Source organism: Amblyomma americanum, chromosome 2 (assembly GCF_052857255.1).
Source record: "Amblyomma americanum isolate KBUSLIRL-KWMA chromosome 2, ASM5285725v1, whole genome shotgun sequence".
Lineage (NCBI taxonomy): Eukaryota > Metazoa > Arthropoda > Arachnida > Ixodida > Ixodidae > Amblyomma > Amblyomma americanum.
Window position 1 is genome coordinate 225472903 of NC_135498.1, and position 23638 is coordinate 225496540.

The 23638-nt window shown below is 48.4% G+C and overlaps 1 protein-coding gene and 1 pseudogene across 1 annotated transcript in view; one reads left to right on the plus strand and one right to left on the minus strand.

The window, feature by feature from the left end:
• Positions 1-23638, minus strand: part of LOC144120391 (gonadotropin-releasing hormone receptor-like) — a 656327-nt gene that overhangs the window by 439232 nt on the left and 193457 nt on the right. The gene's annotated exons all lie outside the window — the stretch shown is intronic.
• On the plus strand, positions 13081-18124 carry LOC144119448 (uncharacterized; annotated as a pseudogene).

The window sequence follows — 23638 nt, forward strand, 5'->3', positions numbered from 1 at the left end:
ATGTTGTTTTTTTTTAGTAAAGATATGTAATTAATTCTGTACATGCAGGACAATCCTTGTAGAAAGTTGCATTTTTTTTTCTTGAAGGCAACTGCAGCAGTTTTCGAAGAGACGATTTACGTTGTTGTTTGCCATTTGTCCATATTTTTCTTCTTTTAGAACAAGAGCGTGCAGCACGAATGTGGATTTTTTTGCGTGGTGTCTACACCTTGACCAAATAACCGCAATAATCGCCTTTTACGAACAGTGCAAGCTTACTAATTTGGTACTATGATGCATTGAATATGATGTGCTTGTATTCCTTAACAGCCTCTGAACCTATCGCTCAAAGCTACTGGTGTGCAAAACTCGAGCACGCTATACGTGTCTTTTTAACCCCTCACTTGTGTCTAGCTGTTTACAATTCCTGTTGTGTTGTTCGCCCGGGTGATGTTTCAGATTATAAACCCGCAGAGCGTATGTGCAATATTTTTTGTTCGTAACATTGTGCCACCGGCTTTGCCATAACTTCATCCTTGTTGCTCTTTGTATTATGATGTATTTTATAAAATCTGTGTGATCCAGTATTTTTTCTGCACAGTTCAAATTGTAAACAAGAAAAAATAAACTGTGCGAAACCACTCCCATCTATGTCTGCAACTGAAAGAGGGGGCTCAATGACGGCACAAAATTAAACTAAGAACAGCTCTGATTGCATTATTCCAACCTGCATGAGCTAATTCAGCTTGCGTAAGCTCTTCGAGAAGCTTGGTGGTATTTCTAGTAAAAGTCTGCGATTCTCTGCAATCCGAGAGTTTAATGTCCACATGGGTGTGGAATGATTAGAAAAGAAATATTCAAGCCCTTCTGCTCCACTTAGACGATGTAGTTGAATGTTTTAGTACCCAAAGGTAAATCTGAATAGAAAGCATTCCTATCCCGACCCAAACTGAAACAGAGCTGAAGCACGCGCCTAAAATCTCGGAGCACGAAATTAGCGGTTTGACCATCCGCTCCGGGCGCTGAGGCCAGTGTAGTAGCTCGGCCGCAGGGTCCTACGGGAGTGTCAGCTCTTTACATAAGTATGTTTCTCTATGGAAAGGTCGCCTCCGCGCGTTCCATCTGCCGGGGCAGCGCCGTGCATGGCGAAAGAGAGTTTCAGTGGGTGCCACATGATGGCGCTACAATGCACGTCAATGTTGATACGAAATGGAGAAAGCGAACTAGAAAATTGACAAGCAAATATCTGGACAGCAGTAAGGGGGAAAATCAGCAATTATCGATTAAGAAAAAGGTTAAAGAAGCAGAAAGAGCTCTGTGGAAAACAGGGATGCTGACGAAATCAGCATTGGGAACATACAGGATTTTTAAGCAGGAAATTGCCAAAGAAAATATCTATGATAATTGTAAGGGAAGCTCTTTGTTCTTTGAGGCCAGAACGGGAGTTTTGTGGACTAAGACATATAGAGTCAGGTACCAGGAGATAGACACGTTGTGCGTTGCGTGCGGAGAGGAGGAGGAAACGGCTGAACACTTGATACTTTTCTGTAAAGGGCTTCACCCTACAGTAGAAAGCAGCGGGGCTGGTTTATCCAAGGCATTGGGATTTAAGGACAGTAAAGGGAAAGTAGGTTTTAAGCGGGTAGAAATAACCAAGCGAAGGTTATCTGATTGGTGGCTAAAATCAAGAGAAGAGTAAAATTTAATAAGTCATGGCTAGGTGGCTTGAGCCACCGCCCGATTTAAAGGGTTCAGCCGTATCCATCCAACCATCCAGCAAGGAGGAAGTCTACTGGAAACGCATCGTAGTCGCCTAATTCCGACACCTGTAATTTACATGGTCATAATTACTCATATGATGTGTGATTTAGCAGCCATGGCGTAGAGTCAGAGCATCCACATCACGTGAACAGGATTGGGGCTCTAATTTCGGGACCGCGCATTTCTCCACTGGGTTTGAAAAAAAAAAGGACTCCGCGTGTCGTTGATATTGCATATAAAGGCCTGGGGTGCGGCGTGATCTCGGTGACCAGAACCGACCAAGCATTCCCTCGCCAGAACAGGATTTGGCCACCTTGGAGCAGTATTTGGCCAAAACATTCTATGAACAAACCAATTAACAGTCGGTCCTCCGCCGCAGCGGCTGCAGAGCAACTGACCGAGACGGCGGTCAGACTTGTGACGCAGTGGAGGGTGCTAAGAATCTCTGGCTCCGGACATGCCGCCATTGAAATATGAACCTGGCAACGATTAAAGCTAGAACATTATCCAGTGAGGCTAGCATAGCAGTGGTGCTCGAGGAACTAGCGGGCATTAAATGGGATGTCATAGGGCTTAGTGAAATTAGGAGGAGCGGTGAGGCGTATACACTTCTAAAGGGCGGCAATGACGGGCGGCAATGACGGCAATCTCCCGCCAGTGTATGCAAGATGCCTCGGACGATTATTGAAGCGTATTTAAGAGCCGGGGTTTTTTTGTAAAGCCTTCAGTGAAGAAGGCTTCCGTAAGGAAGCCGAAACGTCGTTTATTGACACAAGCCTTTGGTCGGCGATTCATGTATTTTTGTTTTCCTATGGCGGGCACGTACTGTGCTATCGCGGATTAGCGGATAAACGAGAACTAGGTGTGTAGTGGTAGCCATCTTGTGCTCGTCTGAGTTCTCACGCGATGGCGCTGCCTTGTGCTTTTTTGAAACAGAGAGGGCGCTGTGGAAAACAGGAATGCTGACGAAATTAACACTGGGAACATACAGGAGTTTTAAGCAGTAAATTTACAAAGAAAATATCTATGATAATTGTAGGGGAAGCTCTTTGTTGTTTGAGGCCAGGACTGGAGTTTTGCGGAATAAGACATAGAGAGTCAGGTACCAAGAGATAGACACGTTGTGCGTTGCGTGCGGAGAGGAGCAGGAAACGGCTGAACACTTGATACTTTTCGGCAAAGAGCTTCACAGTCGAGTGAAACACAGTGGGGCTGATTTATCCAAGGCATTCGGGTTTAAAGGCAGTGAAGAGAAAGCAGATTTTAAGCGAATAGAAGTAACCAAGCGAAGGTTATTATCTGATTGGTGGCTAAAATAAAGAGAAGAGTAAAATTTCATGTCATGGATAAGTGGCTTGAGCCGCCGCCCGATTTAAAGGGTTCAGCCGTATCCATCCATCGATCCATTGAGTGCGATTGAGCATCCGCCTCGCATGCGGGAGGTGCGGGGTTCGATCCCCAGCGCCGCCGGGCACCCACCGGTATAACAATGGGTACAAGCTTTCCCCTGGCATGGTGCTCAGCTTATTTAGGGTGAAATGTTTGGGAACTGGGTCTTTGACCCCATCTTGAGAAAAGGAAAAGGCTACAAATGAGCGTCTACCGCACGAGGTGGATTTAAGGTTGCTTGACGGCGGAACTTATCGCTGATCCGTCAAGGCAACTGCGGAAGTCTGGTAGCGACCACAAACTGTGAAGTCTAGGTAGTGAAGCCAAATGAATCAAGTTGAGTTTCATTAGAGAAACCAATGAAGGACTGAAGCGAAATGAACAAACAGAGGGGAATTTTTACTTAGAAAAGCAATTAGAAGCAGCAGCCAAACAAATTGAGAAAGTAATTTTTGAGGATAATGAAACAGAATGGACTTATATCAACTTAACTCGATTACTTGAGCTAGAGCTAGCTAAGGTGCGAGTAAAGCCAAAAAGGAAAAGACGCAAATCCAAATGTTGGCGGGATGAGGAGGTCAAGGGGGCGATACGGAAACGTCAGGAAGCGTCCAGGGAACACGGATATTCTAAGAAGAGGGGGAACCAGAAGTTGAAGTAGACAGAAAATGGGATATTTTCATAAAATGCAGAAGGGAAGCATCATATTTGATTAATGAGAAAATTATAAGAAAGGGTACCCAATGGATCTAAAAAGTAAATAAAAAGGACATAAAGCAGGTAAGAAATTCTGGGAACATCTAAATGCAATGACTAATAAGACTAGGCTCGAGAAAACGTTTATTTTTACAGATCAGGGTATTCGACTAGAAGGGAAGGAAGCAATGAAACACATAGGAACAAGGATGACAGAAAAATTTACCGAAAAAAAATGTTGCACATAATTTATCGAAGGAGGATAGCCCGGTTACTGCAATTGCTTCACTTGAGCAAAGAGAGTGGGAAAGGACTGAGAAGAATGTTCCTAGTGGCACGTCAATAGGACTAGATGGTATTCCGATTATGTTAATAAAGCAGCTACGACCAAAATCCAACCAAACATTAATACAGGTAGTGAATAAAAAGATAGCGGATGGCAAAGTCCCCGATGGATAGCGATTAAGTACAATGAACATGATATGTAAGGGAAAGGAGGACAAAGCTGACGTAAGTAACCATCATTCTATAAGAGTGACATCTGTGGTTTACAGGAATTAGTTGTGCCGAATTACAGGAATTAGTTACAGTTTATAGGAATTAGTTGTGCCGTATTAGTTGTGCTTTTCTCTTAACCTAGTGCGCTTGTTTGCTGTACTTTGTTCCCATTTTTTTTAGATTTCATATGTGCTGTCGTGTTTTAATTATTGTGTAACTGGAAAGTTTCTGCCATTTCAAATAGTTTCCGGCTGTTTTGTATGACAAATATGTTATTTATTTATTTATTTATATATATATATATATATTTATTTATTTATTTATTTAACAATACTGTTAACCCTCAAGCGAGGATCCTTACAGGGAGGGTATGAAAACTTCGTAGAAAATAGAATTATTCACAATCACTAAATACATCAGCAGAAGACAGTACATTCGTTCAAGCATCAAATAGCACTTTCAAGCAGATGGTCATCCAGAGATCGCTCAAATTCATGCAGATCATTCTGTTCTGCAACACTCATTGGCAAGTCATTCCGCATTTCAATTACATGCGGGAAGAAGGAATTTCTGAAAGCTTCACTATGGGCGTAGTACGGCTGAATTATCCGACTATGATTTGTTATAGAACTCCGTTTGCCTGGCGCTTGTATGTATGTTTCCTTTTGAATGTTTACCTGTCCTTGGAGCATCTGGAATAGTAGCTTTAGGCGATTATTTTCTCGACGTATTTCTAATGAATCCAGGTTACAGGAAGGAAGCATATCTGTAACTGAGTCTGTCCTTCGATATCGGCAGCAAATAAAGCGTACTGCGTACCTCTGAACTCTTTCTAATTGTTTCTTTAAATAATTTTGTTTAGGACTCCATACTACTGACGCATACTCAAGGATTGGCCTCACAAAAGCTTTATATGCAATTAGTCTGACATCTCGTGTAGCATTCGCCAATTTTTTTCTCAAAAAACATAACATCTGGTGTGCTTTAGAGCACACCTCTTCTATATGTGTGCCCCAATTTAAATTTTGTGTTATTGTCACTCCTAGATACTTAAACTGAGTTACGTTTAACAAATACTTGTCACCAATGAAACATGGGAACGAAAGAACAGATTTCTTCGTTGTAATGTGCATGTACGTTGATTTCGAATAATTTATTTCCATGTTCTATTTTTTGCACCATTCGCTTAATGCCTGTAAAGAGTTGTTAATTCTAAGCAGGTCTTCCGTGTTTCTAACTGTGGAATAAATTAAACAGTCATCTGCGAATAGCTTCAGTCGTACATTTGGTTCCATGACAGCAGAGATATCATTATTATACACCAAAAATAACAACGGTGCCAGAACAGAACCCTGTGGAACTCCTGAAAGAACTGCTAGTGAGGCGGACACATGACCATCCATTTTGACCACCTGGTTACGATTTCATAAGTACGCTTTATTCCATTTTACAATATTCATATTAATTCCAGCTCTTTCCAGTTTAAAAACTAATTTATTGTGTGGCACCTTATCAAAAGCTTTAGCAAAATCTACAGCGACTATGTCAATTTGCTGCTTCGCATCAATCGTCATTGCCAAATCTTGAATTGTCTCTACAAGTTGTGTAGTGGTGGAAAGGCCTGCTCGGAATCCGTGTTGGTGAGGGTAAAGTAAACAGCTTGTTTCTAGGTAATGAAAGATATGCTTCGCCATAATATGTTCCATAAGTTTACAAGAAATCGATGTAAGAGATATTGGGCGGAAGTTATTTACAAGAGTTCGGTTGCCTCCTTTAAACACCGGAATTACTAGTGCATTGCGCCAATCTTCTGGTACACAATGGGTGTGCAAGGATTTTTGAAAAATAAGTTTAAGGTATCGTGAGGCCCACTCGGCATATCTTCGGAGAAACTGGGTTGGTATGTTGTCTGGTCCATTGGCCTTTTTAACATCCAAATTGAGGAGCTGCTGAAATACGCGCTCCTGCGAAATTAGACGTCATTCATTCGGCTAGGCAACAAGCGTTCTGAACTAAGGTCTATGTCATGTTTGGTTGCGGTGAATACGGGCTGGAAAAAGTGATTAAAATGATCTACTATATGCACCTTTTTTATCAGTACCTGATTTTCGTGCTTAATCTCCTGTATTCTCTCCTTCCTAACTCTAAAGTATCGCCAGAACTTTTGCGGTGACGTTTTGAGGAAGCGGCTAAGCGTTTCATCGAAAAACTTTTTTTTAGCTTCTTTCAGCACCTGCTTCAGCTCAGCAAGAAGTCGCAAAACATGAATACGTTTATTTTTCATTTTACGTAGTCTTTTTATTTTACGTTTCATATGAATTATGTCCGTGGTGATCTAGGGGCTTCAGTGCTTCGTCTTTTTAACACGAGTTGGGATATACCTGTCAACGCAGTGTTGTATAATTTTCTTAAATTGCTGCCACAACTCTTCTTTTTTTTGGAATCATAGTCAATTTCAAAATCATCAAAGGCAGATTCCAGGTAGTCAAGAATGGAGGTGTCGTCCGCACGCTCATAATCCTTTGCGCGCACAGGGTTATAAGGCTTTGAACACTCGCTGGTTCTAAGCGGTAAGGAAACAATAATCATCTTGTGGTCAGAGACACCATCTTCAACGTTAACGGTGTGCTCTTTTATATTATTTGACAGGAACACCAAGTCCAACAATGACTGCGAATCGGGCGTTATTCTTGTATCCTTTTGCACAATTTGTTTTAGGTTATACGCGAACATAATTTCTAATAGTTTCTCTCCGTTAGACGAATAAGGACCAACAGAACATAGGCGTTGCCAGTTTATGTGTGGTAGGTTAAAATCGCCAGTCATTATTAGTCTCGTGTTCTTTTTCACATTCGCACATAAAAAAGTGTTTACTTCATCAAAGAACTCAGGTGAAGCAGAGGGCGCGCGGTACACAGCTCCAATCATGTAAGCAACGTTGTAAAACTTTATCTTGCACCAAACTGTTTCAGCAACATTACAATCCATCACTACTGCAGATAAAGAGTTTTTTACTATGATACAAACGCCCCCACCACGTGCGTCCCGGTCTTTTCTAAACATTATATAATCCGGAGGAACAATGCAGTCAGAAGAAATATTGTTATTCAACCAGGTTTCTGTTATTATTACAACATGCGGACTTTGTGAAAGCAGCAAGTATTCTAACTCTGTAGTCTTATTTACAATGCTACGCGCATTCAGACTTAAAAGGCGTAGCTATATCTGCGATGACGTGTCCGACGTCGCACTCTTGATTGAGGAATCAAGGTCATCTGGGCTGCCTGGCTCATCTGACTGGTGCTGTTTGAAATTATCAGCCTTATCTCCGCGGCCTGTAGACAGCAGACAGCGTTCGTTTCGGCTGTGATCCCAGATATAGGTTTGGTTGTTTACGCGAAGTTTATCATGGATAAGGAAGACCTTTGCCTTCTTAGCCCTGTCTGCTGCCGCACTGTTCCATAGTTTTCGGCGTACTTCTACAGTTTCTTTGGCATAGTCAGGGCTAATACGCCAAGAAGTCCCTTTCAGCCTTGTGGCTTTCTTCGGGAGACTCTCCTTTTCTCTGGAATCGTAGAATTTAAGAATAATTGGCCTACATTTCTGTGGTTGGGCTTTACCAAGGCGATGAATTCGCTCCACTGTGTCAACCTGCACGCCCATAGTTTTCCGAAATATATTCTCTACAACAAGTTCCTTCAGTTTTGATTCTGTTTCCGTTTCAGTGTCTGTCTCAGTTTCAGTGACGCTTCATGTCTTCATTGCAATGTTTCATTACATGATTTATTTAGTGGAGCTACAATGATTTTATATACTACATATCTTGCATTTTGAGCGCTTTTGTAGCGCACGTGTGAACACGTCAGTTTCGTTGTTCTGCTCTGTTTATTTCGAGGTCTCTACATTGTAGTGTTTTCAGGTTCACCCCCCCCCCCCTTGTAATGGTCACCTGGGCCTCGTCAAGCTGCCTCGAGCAGCTTTTAGCCCAGGTGCTCCAACCAGTAAATATCTGCTGAAAATAAAACGATTTGATTTGATTTGATTACAAAGGACCGACTGCAGGCTTGGGTGGAGAACGAGGGAGTTCTACGGGAGCTACAAAATGGGTTCCGGAAACAAAGGAGGTTGCAAGACAATCTGTTTTCATTGACGCAGTGTATAGAGATTGCTGAAAAGGAACACAGGCCCCTATGGCTAGCATTTCTGGATATTAGGGGAGCCTACGACGACGTTATTCAAGAGTATTTGTGGGACGTACTGGGCATATTGGATGTGGAAGATGGAGTAATTAATATTTAAAAAGATATATATAAAGATAACAGAGACATTATAAAATAGGAAAAAAATGTATCAGGGCCTATAGAGATACAGCGGGGGCTTAGGCAAGGATGTCCTCTGTCTCCTTTGTTGTTCATGCTGCACCTGCAAGGGTTAGAGACCAAGCTAGATAGGAGCGGACTAGGTTTCAACCTTTCTTTTTTCAAGCAAGGAGAATGGATGAAACAGTCATTACCGAGAATAATATACGCGGATGTTATAGTGTTAATGGCTGACAAGGAAGATTTGCAGAAGTTTGACATATGTGGTACCGAGGGAGATAGATTTGGTTTCAAATTTAGTAAGAAATAACCTGCAGCCATCATATTTAATGATCAGGGCGGCGAACATAGAATACAGGAGTTCACGCTAGAAGTAGTGGAGGAGTACAAGTTACTTGGGGTGCCGACAAAAAACGGTGCTGAGTATCTGACAGAGCATGAAAATTATGTAATGAATAAAACTAGTAGGAATCCAGGTGTCATAAAAATAGGGCACTGTTGAATTACAATAGGCATGAAGTGCTAAGAAGGAAATGGAAAGGGGTGATGGTTCCTAGCCTGACTTTCCATAATGCGGTCCTGTGCATGAGACCAGATGTTCAAGCAAGGTTAGAAATCAAACAACGCGGAGTATGGAGGTTAGATTTGGGAGCACATGGCAATACACCAAATCAGGGTGTACAAGGTGATATGGGATGGGCGTCGTTCGAGAGCAGAGAAGAAAGCACTAAGATAGCATTTGAGGAGCGATCGAGAAAAATGGGGGAAAAGAAGTGGCCTAGGAAAGTTTTCAGATACCTGCACATAAGGAATGTTGAGACGAAATGGAGGAAGCGAACTAGAAAATTGACAAGCAAATATATGGACAGCAGTAGGGGGGCAAATCAGCAATTATCGGTTCAGAAAAAGGTTAAAAAAACCGAGAGAGCTCTATGGAAATCAGGGATGCTGACGAAATCGGCATTATGAACATACAGGATCTTTAAGCAGGTGAAGGTGGGCAAGAAGCAGGCTGACGACCACGCGGTAGGTGACTATGGAATAGGCTCTAGAAATAGCAGGGGAGAGTTATTAGCCGAATTCGCGGATAGAAATAATTTCCGGATCAGGAATACCTTCTTCCGCAAACGAGAAAACAGGAAGTGGACCTAGAAGAGCCCCAATGGTGAAACTAAAAATGAAATCGACTTCATACTATGCGCTAAATCTGGCATCATTCAGGATGTGGCCGTCCTCGGAAAGGTGCGTTGTAGCGACCACAGAATGGTAAGGTCTAGAATTAGCTTAGACTTGAAGAGGGAACGGAAGAAGCTAGTGAAGAAGAAGACCATTAACGAGTTAGCCGTAAGAGGGAAAGCACAGGAATTTAGGATAGCGCTGCAAAACAGATATTCAGCTTTAACTGAGGAAGACGATCTTGATGTTCATACAATGCACGATAATCTGACATCAATAATTACGGAGTGCGCAGTAGAACTAGGCGGTAGGACGGTTCGACAGGATACCGGGAAGCTATCTCAGGTGACGAAAGATCTGATTAAGAAGCGCCAAAGCATGAGGGCGTCTAACCCTACCGACAGAATAGAACTAACAGAGCTATCAAAGTTAATAAAATAAGCGCAAGGTAGCCGACATAAGTGTATCGTATCAGACGCGCATGCATAGGCGACCGGCCGCCAACTACCACCATAATTCTGAAGAAGGGCAGAACCAATCCCATTTTTGGAAGCATCTACAACGACCTTCGTCTCCCTAGCAGGATCGAAAATGGCTAGCAAAGGTGGACCGCTCAATGTGTCGCAGACAGCTTGCCATTCTTTGGAGTGGTTTTCGGACCATTCAAAAACGTTGTCTTGTTTAATGAGGCTTCGTAGAAGCGTCGTCCTTTCCGCCAGATGCGGTATGTATTTTCTAAAATAGTTCACGACCCCGAGCATTCTGTGAACGCCGGCTTTGTCCTTTGGCTGAGGCATTTCACTTAATGGTGCGGTCATTGCGGGGTTAGGTCTTATTCCGTCTTTGTTTATAACATCACCCAAGAAGTCAATTTCGGTCACGCCGAATTTGCATTTCGCCGCGTTGAGAGTTAGGCCGGCCTTTTTAGCCATTTGCAAGACTGTGCGGAGGCGAGTATCGTGCTCTTCCCTTGTGCTCCCCCATATCAGTATGTCATCGATATAGATTCGCACCCCTGGAGCATGGTCGAATATTTCATTCATAGTTCTCTGGAAAACTTCAGGCGCCGAAGCAATGCCGAAGGGTAGTCTCAAGAAACGGTAGCGTCCAAAGGGCGTTCCAATTGTGCACACCTTTGACGTACCCTCATCTAAGGGGATTTGATGGAAGCCCGAGTACGCGTCGATGCGAGAGAAAAAAGGTGCACCGGCAAGCTCAGCCTCAATGTCTTCTCGTTTCGGCATTTGATAATGCTCTCGCTTTAGGCACTCGTTAATTCCCTCGGGTCAATGCATATGCGCAGTTTTCCATCCTTTTTGCGTGCTGCAACAAACGGGCTCACCCAGTTCGTCGGTTCGCTGACTTTGGCCACGATTCCAGCACGTTCCATTCGATCGAGCTCTTCTCGCAGGGGCTCGAGCAACGCCAAGGGCACCCGTCGCGCCGGCTGGACTACCGGTGTTGCATCCTCCCGCAGAACCATGTGGTACTGGCGTGCTAGACAGCCGATGCCCTGAAACAGCTCTGGAAATTCCTTGACCAGTTGGTCAGTGCTGTTTGTGTGCACAGCGTTGACAGAACGAACCACTAGTCCTAACGCTTCGCTTGCAGACAGCCCGAGTATGGCTTGGCTGCTCTTCTTTAAAATTAAAAAGTCGAAATGCCCACTTCGGTCGTTCACAGTCACTTGTACCGTAGCGACCCCGATGTGCTTTATAACGTCGCCGGTGTATGAGCGCAGGACGGAGGGGCTTGCTCTTAAAGCAGACTTCGCTTTGAGCCTTTGAAAAACGGAGTAAGGCAACAAATTCGCTTGCGAGCCTGTGTCTACTTTCAGAGACACTAGTTGGGAGGACACTCTCGCGTGGACGGCCCAATCGGCTCTGTTGCCTAAGCTGACGTCGAGGATTTCGAATCCTTCCTGCTCGTCACGTACTGCGCTCACTTGAGAACTTTTTCTGCAACAGGCCGAGAAGTGGTTAACGCCACGGCACCGAAAGCATGGTTTGCGAATGCTGGGCATCTGCCACGTTCGTGGAAGCGGTTACACTTAGAACACTTGAACTGCCTGCGTGCTTTGATCTGAGCCACTTCCTCTTCTCGATGGGCCTCGTCTTGCTCCAAACATTCCACAGTTTGTTCACAAGCTGGACATTTGCCCTGCTGGCGCGTTTTGATTTGTGCTACTTGTTTCTCCGCTTGAGCCCATACATTGTTTTGCTCGGCGCATACCTCTTCAGCTTTGCAAATGTCTTCTGCCTTCAGTAACGTAAGGTCCTTAACTTTCAGCAACTTTTCGCGCAACTTCGCATTCTTTGTTCCAAAGACAATCTGGTCCCTGACCATGGAGTCAGTTAGGCTTCCAAAATTGCAACTTCGTGCAAGTCTCTTCATGTCCCGTGAAAAATGTTCGAAAGGTTCGCCCTCAACTTGCGTTCTTGAGCGGAAGACGTACCTTTCGTACACTTCGTTCTGCTGCTGCTTGCAGTACTCCTCAAACTTCTTCGCAACTGTTTCATAATCTTCCTTGCTTTCGTTCTCCGAGAACACAAAATTGTTGAATACCTCTAGGGCGTTCTCTCCGGCCGCGGTGAGCAGCAGTGCGGTCTTAGCTCCCTGCGTCCGTGGTTCTTTCGGCGGCTCCGTGGCCTGCAGACGCCAACCGCATGGTGCTCGGGCCTTGTCATTGTGCCGAAGCTGCCTGGGGGGTACCGGCTCTGTGTCGACCTGAAGAAGCTTAACAAAATCATCCAGCGGGAGCGCTACGTCTTGCGAAGAGTGGAAGACATCTTAGGCAAACTTGGTGGGGCACACCTCGAGTACAGCGAATGCGGATCAAGCTGATGCGCTATCAGTACACCGTCAAATATGTACCGGGGAAGTTCATAGCTACAGCCGAAACTCTATCACGAGCACCCTCTGACTCGCCAGCCTAGAAAGTCGTTCACAGCCTGGAAATCTTCATCGATGAGGTCCTCAAGGATCTTCCGCCTCTGGGGCAAGTCGGCTAGATATCGGAGAGTTGTTAGTCCAGCGTTGTCCTGTGTTCTCCTGGTGTCACGTGCTTTCGCTGGTGAATTTATGTCTGATATGCACCAACTAGCCCAAATGGTTACCTTGTTACGGCTAGATGATATTCACCGACAGCAAGCTCAAGAATGGGAGTGTTCCTCAGTCATGACTTACTGCGAGAGAGGCTGCTCTCTCAAGAATAGAGTACCAACCCACATAGCATCGTACTGGAAGGAGAGAGACAGACTGAATGTGTACGAAGGTCTCCTTCTGTTCGATCGCCGTATCGTCATTCCGTCTGCTCAACGCCAGGACATTCTCGCACTGCTGGTACGAAGGGCACCAAAGGGTACGCCGCTGTCAAGAACGCGCCCGAGAGTGCGTTTGGTGGCCAAATTGCAACCTGCATATTGAACACCTTGTGGCCCAGTGTCCCAAGTGTGCCGAGACTCGAGTTGTACATTCAGAGCCATTGATGCCGATTCCCACACCGGAGAGGCCATGGCAACACCTCGGTATCGACCTGTTCCAGTTTAAAGGACGTGACTATGTTCTGATTGTTGATTACTGCTCTAGATTCCCTGAAGTGGTCGCACTGGGGACTGCAACTGCTACGGCGGTTATTGCTGCTGTGAAATGTTGCTTTGCTCGCTTCGGGATTCCCGACGTCGTGCGGACAGACAACGGACCTCAGTTCGTATCCAACAATTTCGCCGAGTTCGCCCAATTTTACGGATTCCGTCATGAGACAAGCAGCCCTCGATACCCCCAGAGTAACGGAGAGGCCGAGCGTATTGTGTAAACAGTGAAGGACCTGCTTCATAAAAGCTACGATCCGTACCTAGCCCTCTCATTTAGCGAGACACACCTGGTGCTTCGGGCGTATCTCCAGCACAATAACTGATGGGAAGAAAACTGCACACACGCCTTCCTGGACTGCCAGAATGACTTCTGCCAGCATTGCCCAGTCACGAGACATTCATGGCAGAGGATTCTGCAACCAAGGTGCAACAGGGAAAGAACTACATTCGCCGTCACAGTGCAAGCCCTCTGAGTCCTCCGAAACCAGGGGACGACGTATGTGTCAAGGACATTGGTTGCAGCGGTCGGGTCCTCGCCACTTCTCAGCAACCTCGGTCGTACGTGGTTGAGACTCCTGGAAGCATTCTGCAGAGAAATCGTCGCCATCTGGTGCGTTTCTCAACTGGCCAGAACATCACAGAACAAGCAGCAGCCTCGCTATCAAAACCTGAAAGGCTGCAACAAAGTTCTTCCTGCTCGTTGCCGGTGGGACATTTGCGCGTACCTTCTTCGCCTGAGAGCCAGGGGTTGCCTGTGGAACAGTTCGCCTCAACCTCAAGAACAGGTTCGAAAGCGATACGGTCGTGCAGTGAGACCGCCGCACAGGTTGAACTTGTAACAATCTCAGGAGGGAAGATGTTGTGGTCGCCGGCTTGTGCTTGTTTGAGTTGTCAAGCGATGTCGCTGCCTTGTGCTTGTTTGAGTTGTAACATGATGGCGCTAGGAGCGAGGGGGACAGTTCCCCTCAGTGTGTATATATTCTTCCTGCGGGCATGAATAAAGGCTTCTTGCTTGGGCTTCCTATGTTTGGGGCACGGTAATCACCCGTCTCTTCACTCGGTAGAGCAGAGCAAAGTGTGGGATTTCTCACCAATCAGGATATAGCTGGCAACATAGAGGAGCTCAAGAGTATAAACGAGAGAGTTGCAGCTATCGTAATTAAGCCGTGTCCTTTGCTCTGAGTGGTGGAGACAGGCACCTTTCTACAGGGTTTGCCTTCGCGTGCACTGCGGCCATGCAAGGAATGAGCAACACCAAATCCGGCTTTACGCGGACTGGTCCAAGACTGCGGACCGCGTAACCGAGTTTTTATGGAATACCGTGCGGCCTACGTTACCCACGAAGAAGAAAGCTTCATCAACCAGAGGAAAGGTTTGTTTTCTTGGAAATGGGGAGATTGAAGATCGTCACCTACGTACTCTAGAGCTTGGTCCCAAGTTATGCTTTGAGCCAGCCTTACGACCTCTCGAGAAGGTAGCACTCGCGCGGACAGTGTGCCAGGGCGTACCCGAAAGAGACAAACAGAGGTGTGTCTGTGAGTGCTCAGAAGTCGTCTGCAACTACAAGGGCAAAAAGGCGCCAAGACATAAGAAGGGATTGATCAACTACTTGGCAGCTGAAGGCTTGAGGTCTCTTTTTTCGGACAAAGAGGGATTCTTTGTTCTCGCACCAGAAGATGTGTTCACCAAGAAGGCAGAGGAAGCTGCGAAAAAGAATTTTATACAAGTGGAGTTGAGGCCTTCTGCCGTCAAGAAGCAAGCAACCGTCAACAACACAAAATGTACAGTGTTGGACCTCTTTTTTACTGTCAAGACCCACAAACCCGTTGTCCCTTTTCAGGCAGTAGTACCGGAGCGTGACACTTGGCAGCATGCTGTTTCAGGCGATTTGCAGCGGCATTTAGGCTCTCTTAAGCTGTCCGACCCTTTTATGGTGAAGGACTCTACTGAGGTAGTCGATTTCCTGTCGCGGATGGAGGACAAAAAACATTATGCCGTTAACATGAATGTGGAGGATCTATTTTACTCCCTACCCCACGCTCAGCTGTTGAAGAACGTCAAGGACTGCATTGTCAACGATAACGACAAAACGGGCTTCATTTCCAATTGTGGCATTTCCGTGGAAAGTTTTCTTGAATTTTGGTCCTTTTACTTACGTTCGACTTTCGTTGGATAGGGTGAAAAAGTTTTCGTCCAACGGTCTGGTGTATGTATTGGGTCTCGGGTCGCCCGGTGTTGAGTGACATTTTCCTTAGCAGGATGGACACGAGACTGCAAGCAGATCTTAAGGACTTAGCTGCGAACGTGTTTTGCTCTGTAGATGATTTTTTGGTGTTTCTGAACCATGGGTGCACCAGGAGTCTTACTAATGTCATTAAGATTTTCAAAGAGAGGAGCCAGGGTCTGGGTTTCACGCTTGAATTACCAGACTCGGGTTCTACTCGGTCCCTTGACATAAAATCATCTGCCACGAAACAGGAACGTGTTGGGAATATAACCCTAGAAAAGCTAAGCCGCTCCTAAGTTACAATTCAGAGCACTCAAAACTAGTCAAGGCGGGATAGCGACATCGTGTCTCAAGGCTTCATTGTGTAAATCGTGCTCCCACCGGGTTGAGATTAGCTTCCAGGGGCAGGTTCAGAGGCTTAGGGACGCTGGTTTTCCAGATGTGGCTCTGGCTCAAATATCGAAACGGATATTGACTAAGGGTGATAGTCTCGCAAAAGAAAAAGAAAAAGACGGCGCGCCAACAAGAAAAATCGGGATTCCGTACGTACATGGAATGTCACACCGGTTGAAGGAGGTAGGGGCAATATATGGGGTAAAAGTAGTTTTCACAGCTAAGGATAAGCTGAGCAGAGTCTGCAGTGCAGTCAGGAAGACGCTCTAGGGCTGAGATGACCGAGGGAGGAACAGATGCACAGTTTAACATAAAAAACCGCTCGTCGACTGCGAGACTGGAGTGGTTTATTCTATCCCACTTTCCTGTGGCAAGACGCACATCGGCCAGACAGGCCGCTATATAAACGAGCGGCTGTTTGAGCATCGAAGATCAGTAAACGGGGCAGTTTCGTCGAACCTTGCTGTGAACTGCCGGAAATGTAAAGACTGTTTCCCCCATTTGGACAGGACAAATATCTTGTTTAGTCACCCAGATCGGACCTGCAGGTAGTTGGTTGAGGCGTTTCTGATAAGGCAGGAGTCTGAGACATGTGTCACTTCGCCATCTATCAATCTCGTAGCCAATGAGATTCACGCTCTCGGGGAATGTGTGGCGACAGGTTGATAGCAGTTGCATGTCATGTGTTAAGATTGCTGGTGTGCTTTGTTAAAATGGGGCGATTAACCTCCTGCTGCGTGCACGTACGGTTTTACGGACTATCGCGATTTTGATTATTTGGGTTTTTGTTTGTCTTTTCGGTTCTTGATTTTGGTTCCTATATAACTAAACCTTCCAGAAATAAAAGTTTAGTTGTAAGATAGCGCTCGTGTCGTCTCGTGTTTCTTCCTCTACGCCCTGTGTTTCGCGCTCCTTAAAGATGAATCCATTCCAACTCGCCCAGTTTTCTGTTTTCGTTAACCACAAGTGAAAGCAGGAACACTAAAGCAGGCAGGTGCGCCAGCAGCAGCGTAGTCGCCGGCGCGCGGAGATCGCGCGTCGCCTTTCTCTTCGAGTCGATACGCTGCATCCCCCTATAAAGAAGCATCGTCCAGATGCTTACGCGAGAACCAAAAAAATTGCTGATGGTTTAGCCCCGGCTAATCATACTGTGTACGTGATAGCTGACCCGAAGAAGACGTGGCTTCGCTCGTAGCTTGTCGCTGTCGTTTCTCCGCTTCTTGACGGTGTCGTTTGGCGAGCGGTTCCTCTCGTTGTTCCGGCGTCTCGGCATCGCGCTTGGTATTCGTGTCTTCTTGGGCTCGTTGTCGACTCGCCTTATACCACGCCACAACTTCGGGATACGTCGACGCGGCATCCCACTGTCGCCGTTGATGTCGGTCGCAGTATACACGCGGACTTTCTTCTTCACCCATCGTTCATCTGAAGAATGAGTGCTTCGCACCCTCTGTTTATAAAGTGGCCGAGCAATGACGCGCATCTGTTGCCCAACTGCGCATTTGCAGCGCACCTATACCTACTGCGCTTGCGCACGCGTGAAGCCAGGCTGCGGAGTCTGCGACTGCACCGGAAATGGCGCAACTCTGACGTCACGCGCGGCGCACATGTTGCTCGGCGCATGCGCATTAACTGCTCAGGCTCGGCCCGGTGACCTTGGCTTTACATGGCGTAGTGAAGCTATCGCCTCAACACGCAAGGCGGAAAGCCACACACGTGCCCAGAAAATCCTGCTGGCCGTTGTAAAAGGCAGTGGGAAATGCAGGCGATCATCGCGCGTAATACGGCTTTAGCCATACTGCGTGCACAGTTTCGCGGCGGGGGAAATGACGAGATGACGGTCGCGTTTCTTCGGGCAGCACCTCATAGTTCATTCCACCGATGCGGCGAAGAACCATGCACGGGCCAATGTGGCGCTTCATGAGATTGTCCAAGAGACCTCAACGGCGTACCGGCGTCCACACCCAGACCTTGTTTCGAGAGCAGAAATGGACGTCACGTCGACGGAGATTGTACTGACGAGCGTCTGTATGCTGCTGGTGCTGCATGTGGAGTCCAGCGGGTTGCCGAGCTTCCTCAGCGCGCTCGCAGACTAGTCAGGCATTCCTCTACGTCGGCAGACGGCTCGTGCGGCAATACCGTGAAGCATAGTGGTGACCTGTCTGCCAAGCACCAGCTGGAAAGAGGAAATACCTGTCGTCTTCTGGACAAGAAGGAGCAGGATGGGGCAACCTAAAAGAATGAAAAATAATAAGCCCTTGTGCGCAACCACACCACATGGTATATAACAGGCTTAATCCAATCCAAAATAAAGGAACAGGACCGAGGGCAGTGACAATTTTACCATACGTAGGTCTGGAAAACGAAAAGAAGGGGGGGGGGAGCTGATGTTGCGAACGACAGCCGGGGAGCAGGCCCGGGGAAGCTCTCCTGATCTTTTGGCTCTGATCCGTCAATTATTTCGACTCCATTGCTGGCTTTCCTGTTCAGGGCAGGGAGGGCGTCAATACTGCCCAATGGTGCAGCCCCCGCCCACGGGATGCCCAACCGCCCACCAAAACCAAAGGGCTCAGACCGCCGGAGACAGGAGAACCTATCTCGGGGTCAGCTGCCGGGGCCCCTACACGACTTCCAGGGTTTGTTTCCAACCTGCCAGCTACTAGCCGTCGAGTGCTTTTCGCAGCATTTAAGACACTGGAAGTGTGCGTGGTGTGATCCGGCCTTTAGAGGCTTAGGTCGTCAGCCTGTCGGGCCCCCAGCCATCGGCACCATGACCTAACACCTCCAGGGTGGCCCACCTGTGCTTGCAAGCAACCAACCGTGCAATTATTTTTTCCCCTAGCTTGCTCCGCTCCTACTAAGGAGGGAGTGTTCAAGGATGGGGTGACCGGGCCACATAACAAAAAAGAACATAGCTTAGGGTGATATGACCCGTTCCGACAACGCCTGTGCTCCAGAACATCAGCTGTTTTCGCGCTGGTCGTACTACGCCTCCTTTCTCGACATCCCGCAATGACTGTTAAGGCCCTGCGGCCGGCCGTGGGACTGCTTCCCTGAGGCGTCGGTTTAGAGCCCGGCTACTGTGAACCCCCGTGCGGACCTGGTTTCTCGGTAACCAGAATCGGGTGCCTCAGTAGCAAGACGTGCACGACTCCACGTGCAGAGAGAGGTAGCATGTATTTGAAAACCTTTTGCGATTTTTACATCCCTTTCGTGCCGGATTTCATGGGTCCAGCCTGAGTATAGACCCAGGCCTGCCTCCGCTCAGGCATCTCACCTCACAAGCGCAACTGGCCCTCACAGTCACGTGGGGGTCACTGCCACTCCCATGGGGTTCGCATTCCCAGGGGATCTTAAAAGAACGTCTTGCTGGGCAAGTTGATAACTACATCTTTAGTTACAGGAGCGAAAATAGACACAACACAAGGCGCTCCTTCCCGTCTTTATTGTGTTGTGTCTGTTTTCGCGCCTGTAACCAAAGTTGTACAGAGGATGGGTCCCGGCAATACCCATCCCCACCGCTGGCGTTGCATCGGGACAATGCCTAGTGGCCGAAACTACACCGGCCCGTATCCGGTGGCGGAGGCGGGGGTGGCACGAGCATGCCGCACAGTCATGGACAAAAAAAGTATGGTGGAGCTGCCACAAAAAACCGTAAACCAATAAGCTCCTGCCTGTGCCACTAAGTATAACAGGCTTAACCCAATCGTAATATAAATGAAAAGGCCCGAAAGGAATATTGTACTTTTGCCACCCGTAGGTCGGAAAATAAAAAAAATGGGGTAATGCCACTAAGCGACCCACAGCCGGGGGAGCGGGCCCGGGGAGACTCCCCTGATCTCCCCTGGGACGTAGCGGAGGGGATGGGACATAGGTTGTGGGAATGGGACTGAGGGAAGGGTTATGGGTAATGTGATGGGAATGGGGACAGCGAGATATTGACTCTCATTTTATCATCGCTCGACTCCTGTCTGGCCAGGACAGGGAGGGCGTCGATGTTGTCCAATGGTGCGGCTCCACTCACGGGATGCCCGACCACCCAACGACGCAATAGCTCCTATTCGGAGACAGGAAATCCTAACCCGGAGCAGCTGCCTCGGGCTCCTCCACGACTTTCAGGGGTCCGGTTCGGACTTGCGAATCGCTGCCCAGCTACTAACCGTCAAGTGTTTTTCGCGGTTTTTCAGACTCCGGAAGTATGTGTGGTGGATCCAGCCAATGGAATTAGACTCCCGGGGACCCACCAGTGCTTCCAACCAACCAACCTTGCACTTATTTCCTCCCCTGGCTTGCTCCACACCTACTGAGGAGGGAGTGTTCAGGGCTGGGCTGACCGGGCCACAAACCAAGAACCTGGCCGAGGGTGAGATAACCCGGGCCTACTCCACCGCTACTCCACAACATCGACGGTTTTCGCATCGGTCGTACTAAGGTCCCCCTTACCTCGGCGTCCCGCGCTCTAGCCTCACGGCCCCGCGGTCAGCCATCCCTGGCTGCTTCCCCGAGGACATCGCTCCCAAGGAGCCCTTCTGCTGGAAACCCCCGCGCGGACCTGGCCTCTCCGTGGCCAGAAACCGACGCGCCAGCCGGTAGCCACGCACGCCCCCGCGTGCAGAGGCCTTTTGATTTTCGAGCACTTTTTGAGCCCAATTCCGTGAGTCCAACCTGATTATGAAACCAGGCCTGCCTCCGCACAGGCATCGGACCTCACGTGCGAGACTGGCCCACTCAGTCGCTTGGGAGTCGCTGCCACTCCCATGGGGTTTTGCATCCCCAGAGGACGGGCCCCGGCCAGCCCATCCCCACCGCTGGCGTTTCACCGGAACAAAGCCTAGTAGCCGAAACTACACCGGCCCGTATTCGGTGGCAGGGGGGGCCACGAGCAGGCCGCAGTCATGGACATAAATTATGGTGAGGCATAAAAAAAAGCGGTAATATTCGCAAATGCAACGTAGGGCAGTACCGCGTTCTAGCTGCGATGGACGACGCGCACGTACATGGCGGTCACGTCGGCCATCGTCTTGTTCAGTCTCTCCGTCAGCCCTTTGGTTTGCGGATGATACGCAGTAGTTTGGTGGTGGCTGGTGCAGCTGAGACGGAGGATCTCCTGCGTGAGCTGTGCCAGAAACGCGGAACCCCGGTCAGTGATCAAAACGGCAGGGGCACCGTGACGGAGCACAATACACTCAATAAAAAATTGGGCTGCCTCAAAGCCGCCGTCTATGGAAGAGCTCGGGACTCGGCGTATCGGGTTAGGTAGTCCGTGGCTGTGATAATGTACCTGTTAGCCGACTGCGACGTGGAAGTAGTATGAGAGGCCTAGTATGAGAGGCGCTGCAAGGGCGTGTTTTAATTGGCGGAATGCTGACTGCTGCTTCTCGGTCCACTCAAAGGCTACGCTATCCTTCGTAAGGCGGTAAAGTGGGACCACGATCTGGGCGATGTTCCGAACGAAACGTCAGAAGTACGCGCAGAGGCCGAGAAAGCTGCGGACAGTCTTCTCGTCGGATGGTGGAGGGAAGGATTCTACGGCAGGCGTTTCCTCGGGATCTGTCTTCACCCCAATTTGGCTGATAATATGCCCTAGAACCTTCAGCTCACTGCATGCGAAGCGGCACTTCGAAGGCTACAGCGTGAGTCCGGCGGTCAGAAGAGCTTGAAGAACCACTTCAAGGCGCACAAGATGGTCAGCGGAAGTGCTGGAGAAGATGACAACGTCATCCAGATAAACTAGACACGTCTGCCACTTCAGTCCGGCGAGCACAGTATCCATGACTCGTTGAAATGTCTCGGACGCTGTACACAGGCCAAACGACATGACCTTAAACTCGTAGAGGTCATCAGGTGTTATAAATGAGGTCTTCTCGCGGTCGAGCTCATCCATTTCAATCTGCCGGTATCCACTTTTTAAGTCGATGGACGAGAAATAGCGGGCATAGCGGAGATGGTTGAGGGTATCGTCGATTTGTGTAGTGGGTACACGTCCTTCTTGGCCACCTTGTTGAATCGCCTGTAGGCTGCGCAAAATCGAAGCATCCCGTCTTTTTTCTTGACCAGTACTACAGGTGCGGCCTACGGACTGTTGGATGTCTGAATGACGTCTTTAATTATTTCGCGCACTTGCTCTTGTATGGTTTCCCTTGCCTTCAAGGAAACGCGCTGTACGGTGGTTGGCGAATCGGGTGCGTCGCGACGTCGACAATAATTCTTTGCTTGGCGACGGGCGTCTGGAGAATCCGGGATGTCGTCGCGAAACAGTCGTGGTACCGATGCAAAAGAGAGAGCTATTCGCGTGTGTGCGAAGGCTCAAGTTTGGAATCGATGTCCAGGGTCAACGCTGTAGGGTTGCAGTACCCGGGTGCAGCCTCCTTTTCAGGCCGCGCAACAGCTTCGTGAACGTCGCTAAGTTCGTGCATTTGGGCTATAACAACCCCTTTTTTTCCGGAGCTGCGGCTCGTTCCTGAATTGGTCACGAAAATGTTGTCACGCCTACGTTGGACATTGCCGATCCCTCGCGCTACACCAATGCCCTGTGTAAGTTTCATCTGGACACTTCCTTCGAGAGCGCCTTCGCCACATGCAGTTGTATCAGCTCAGACCAGCAGGAAAACTGTCTACAACGGCAGCTAGTGGACATGGACTGCATCAACTTTCCTCGCAGCGCGGAGGCTCGAGGAGGTATTGGCAGTGAAGAACTTGCGCGTAGGGGCAACCTGTTCCTCCCTACGTCGATTACGGTGTCATACTCGCGGAGAAAGTCCATGTCAAGAATAACATTCATGGAGCAGTTCTCCAATATCACGAATGTGGTGAGGCACGTCTCACCATGAACCTCAACGCGGGCAGTGCACTTGCCAACTGCGTTCACGAGGTGACCTCCTGTGGTACGTATTGGTGGGCCGTCCAACTGGGTAGTAACCTTGCGAGCACGCCGAGAGAAGTTTCCGCTGAAGACCGAAAGATCGGCGCCGGTGTCGTCAAGCGCCGTTACGTCGCGACCGTCGGTTAAAACGGTTACGTTGCTAGAGGTCAAAAAACCGTTCTCGTTTCCAAGGGTGCCATCGATCGAGCTGGGACATTCCAACGTAGACGGAGATTCTTTACTGCGTGCGACACCGGCAACGACACCTCCAGGTGTCGCCGTACTTAGTTTTCCCGAAGTGGCGAAATGCTCTCACGGCGAGACCCGCGCGATGGGGATGATGGGCGTTGAGGGGGCGGCGACCACGATGTGCGAGGTGGAGCTGACACTGGCGATGGATAGCGTCGAAGGTAGCCGTGTATCTCGCGGGCTGCTCACCGAAGCGGGGGCGCGGATCAGCACGTCTGAAACCTCGAAGGCCGAGTTCGCGGTACGGACAGTAGCGGTACACGTGATCAGGCTTACCGCAGTGGAAACACAGCGGCCTCCGGTCTGCAGTCCTCCAGATGTCGCTTTTTCTGCGGCCCACCGGTTCCAGGCATGCATCAGACGGGGGTACGAACTCGCGGCGTCGAAGGACGGAATCGGCAGAATTTTGTTACCGAGGATGGACGGGAGGCGGACGACGGACGGCGGCGGCTTAGCTTAGAGACGGTTGGTACAGGCTGCAGCTACAATTGGCTCGTGG